A 4,476-nucleotide genomic window follows, 5' to 3' on the forward strand; every position below is an offset into this window, starting at 1 on the left:
GCCCCCGCCCCACCCCTGTTCAATTTCAGACGCTAAATTGGAGCCTCAGGGCTGTAAGGGAAAGCGGGCTGGGGCTGCAGCTGGCTTCTCACACCCGGAACTGGGGAGGGTCACCGCCTCCAGTCTCATACTCCGGGAGCGATTTGTCCCTGCCCTCAAAATGTGGCCGCCCCAGGCCTCAGGATCAAATACCAGTTGCCCATGGCAGCCTGTCCCCAGAGGCTGCAACGCACATTAAAGTGTTAAAAGCCCTGGCAGAGAAAACTGAGAAACACAAGGAAAAGCTCGTAGAGCGGCAAAGGTAGAAAAGTAGAAATCAGCTGCCTTACTTCCTCCTGTTTTAATATATTTTTTAAAAATTAAAGGAGGTCCTAAAGATTAAGTGACTGACTCCACAGTTCTCATATTAGAGGCAAAACGAAGTCAAATTGACATTCATTTGAGTTTTGGGTTCCACCTTATAAAATAGCCTGAAATACCTTTCTCAATTCGTTAAAAAACATGGAAAGCAAAACTGAACACATTCATTTCGAAATTTTTGAAAATAACACCTTTGCCACAAAATATATACATGCTGCTGTCTTCAGAAATCTTTCAAAAATGTTCCTTATTAGAATTATAATAGCACTGCCTATCTTTTGTTCTTAGTCTTGGGCTCACAAGTGCAGAAAGAAGTCTTTTCTTACCACATGTTATTTATTTCTGTTTTTCTTCTGGTCTCTAATCCCCAAAATGAATACCTATCTGTTAGAATCAAGGGCTCTATTTTATAACCTTTGAATCTGTGAACTTTTTGCTCTGAATATTTCTCACATTTGTAAGAGAAATATATTAAGCTTATCACAGTGTCTTCAGAATGTGCTTGCCAACTTTAAATAAAAAAAGACAAAAGTTCATAGATAGTAATAAAGGAAATTTCCCTGACCAGACACCATTAGGTCTTTATAGGAAATAGAAAGCAAAGTGAGTAGAAAATAATGCTGAGATTTAGCGATAAGAGGAAAATAAACAGTACTTAGGCACTCAGCATTTTTCCTGCATGTGAATTTCAAATATTCAATTTAATAAATATTTATTGAGCCCTGTCTGCCTGAATGGCAGAAATAGTGTCAGAAAGACAAAGGTGACTATCAACTAATCATTGTTCTCAAGGAGCTCATGATGAAATGAAAGTATAGAAACATAGTACAACTAGAAAATATTACTACAAAGAGAAAACATGGGATTAAACTGATTTTTGTGGAAGTCCTTTGGAACGTTGCCATATATGCTAAACAAGAATGAACTGTGGGTTCCAAACCAAGACACAACTCTTCAATTAAAGATGCTTACTAAGTTAGTTCTGACTAATCTCTCCATAGTTTTAAACTTCAGACTTGATAACTCCTCATATGTTAATGACAAGAAGAGTACATGAATTTTTTACTAGCTTTGTGATTCTGGCCACATCACTCCATCTTTGAAGACCTTAGTTCCCTTGTCTGTAATATGGGTATATTATTTGTTCTCTAGGCTTCAGGTTGTAAAAAGCAAATTAATCCATTGAAAGTACAAGCTGTAAGGTGGTGACCAATAAGGGTAATAAAGAAGTGCAGTTTCTTCTTGTTTTTATTCCCTGGATGTAGTTGACTAAGTGTGTATCTCACTGGGCTTCATAGTATGTCCTCTTTAAAGATGCTAGTCATAAGCAAGCTAGTGTTTTAGAAACAAAACAGGAGACATTTTCACAAAGATGCAGGCTCATCTTGCGAATGTCTGTAACTAGCATTACTGCTCCAGACAAACAGAAAAGAACACACAGGCACTATAATGATTATATTTTCATTTTCTCTCTTTCAACTTCCCACCCCTCCCAAAAGAAGCTTAAAGAACCTGAAACCTTCTTTATATACCAAAAACATTTCATATATTTGTAAGTTGTTTTAATTTCTCAAGTGTGCTATTATCTGTTTCTGTTCTATGCTGTTTGTCCTTTGTGTAAACTTAATCATTTCTGCCAAAAAGCCTCCATTCCACCCAAATCTGTGATCTTCTACTAGACTGTAAGGATTAGTAAGGCTCTCATTTTGGGCCAGATTGCTCTACATGGATATATATGTCTGCCATATGAACTGATTCCCAGGAGCTTGGATAATTGGATTAAAACATAAAGTATTATCAGCAAAATCTCTCTCTAATCTAGATGTTAAACTATCTTATATTAATAAATTTGAACATTTTCCTTGAAAGTTATAGGGGTGTTCTGACATGTAAAGTTGGCAACAATACAAAGAATGAATTAGAAGAGCTGAAAGCAGGATAACCACATTAAAAAGTTTTGTAGCCTTTTGGAAAACCACTCAAAAAGCCACACAAACTCCTAACCAATGACCCGAAAGCATGGAAATGAAGAGATTATATGTGAGAGAAAATCAGAGGTAAAACCAACAGCATATGGAGATGAATTGCATAAGGGAAACATGAACTGGAAAGAAATAAGGGAAGTTCCATTGTTTCTAGCTTGACCATCTAAGTTGCTGGTGAAGCAAATAATCAACAGGAAAAATAAAAGAGAGAGAGAGAGAACAGTTTTGGCATGTGTTTATTTTTATTTGAGTCAACATGAGAGTTTGGGCAAATAAATTTGAGTTTCTGTTACCTAGGCTGCTGTCCCAGAATTATACCCCTGCCTCTCCCTCTAATGGAAACCAATTACTCTTATCTAAGTTTCAGGAGGAAACTGGAAAAAGGAAAAAAAAAAACAAAAAAACAAAAAGTTAGAACCAACTACAGCAGATTTGACTTCCAATTGATCTTGAACCTTGTTATAAGCTCATTGTAATATGTTAGCATGCTAAATGACACACCCACCAGCATGATGATAGTTGACAGTTGCCATGACAACAACTGGAAAAGCTTGTACAAGAACTGAAGAGTACTGTTGCATAGGTCCTAGGTCCAAACCACACCCCATTATCAGATAACTCATGAATATTCCTCCCACTCTCTCCAATATCCTCTTATCTCAGCTCTCTCCACCGAATTGGGATGAGAAATTGACTTGTGAACAAGATTTCTGCTTCTCCATTCTTTGGCCATTGAATAAAGTTTATGCTGTTCCAGTCTCAGCATTGGTTTCATTACTGGCTGCTAGAAAAAAAACCCCTGGGCTAGGACCTCAGCATGGGTCCAGTTGACCAATTTGGTAACAATTTTTAAGTGTTGGTTTTGAAGTGTAAATAATTGACCTACATCAAAATGAAAATATTTGGTAAGTTTTAGAGAATACAAATGCAAATCAAGAATAGATGTAAGGCTATAAATAAACTTGGATTAATGACAGTGAAGTAGTTAAAGTCTGAAAGAAGATAAACTGGCTTAATTAGATGCAGCAAATAATTTAAGTCAGAAGGCCAAAGAAAGGAAATTTGCTTGAGCAAACATTTAATGCTCTAGAGTGCTTGTGGACTGTAACCATTTAGCCTTCGTATAATTAATACAGTGGCTGATAGAGTAATAAAAAATGATACTATGGCAAATGTTCGTCTGATGAATATTTATTGAGGATGATATTCATTCACTCACTCACAAATTCATTCAAAAAAATATTTCCTGGGGGCTTACTAGGCACCAAGCCTGAGGGCAATAAGGATGCAAAAGTCGACCACACAGGCAAAAAAAAAAAAAAAAAAAAAAAATCCCATCACAGAGTTTTTGTACTCAGAGGAGGAGACAGTCAATAAACAACAAACAAAATGCATAAAAGTATACAGTGTGCTAGATAAGGAGACGCTTCATCCTTGCTGGGGGGGGTGGGGGGGGAATAAAGCAGGGATAAGGGCAGGACAGAAGGAAGTTGAGATTTTAAGTAGGCTTGTCAGAGAATTTCACGGTGAGAAACAATTGAAGATGGAAGGGCTAGGAGGCCACAAGGTATTTGGAGGAGACTATTCCAGGCAGAGAGAATAGCAAGTGCAGAGGCTCTGCTTGGCAGGTTTAAGGAATGGCAGGGAGGGCAGTATGGCTGCAAGAGAGGGAGCAATACTAAGAAGGTGGGAGCAATGTCAGGAGTCAGGTTGTACAGGGCTTCCTGGGCAAATTGTAAAGGCTTTGATTTTTACACTGAGAAGGGAAACCCCTGAAGAGTTTTTGAGCAGGAGTGATGTCTGCCTTATGTTTCAATGTGATTATTCTAGTTGTACAAGAGCTAAGGTAGAAGCAGGGAGGTCTCTAAAGAGACTGTTGCAATAACCTAGGACCTAGATTCTGGGTGAAAGATGAGGGTGGCACAATGCAGGGTGGCATCACTGGAGAGTGTGAGAAGTAATCGAATTTCAGATGTATTTTGAAAGAAGAGCCAACAAGATGTGTTGACAAATTGGATGTGAAGTGTCAGAGGAAGAAAGCAAGCAAGATTTATTGGCCTGTACAACTGGAAAACTGAAGTTGACATCAACTAACACTGGGAGGGCTGCAAGGGGAGTAGGGCTGGGAGGA

The sequence above is a fragment of the Camelus ferus genome, chromosome 5 (genome assembly GCF_009834535.1).
Source record: "Camelus ferus isolate YT-003-E chromosome 5, BCGSAC_Cfer_1.0, whole genome shotgun sequence".
Classification (NCBI taxonomy): domain Eukaryota; kingdom Metazoa; phylum Chordata; class Mammalia; order Artiodactyla; family Camelidae; genus Camelus; species Camelus ferus.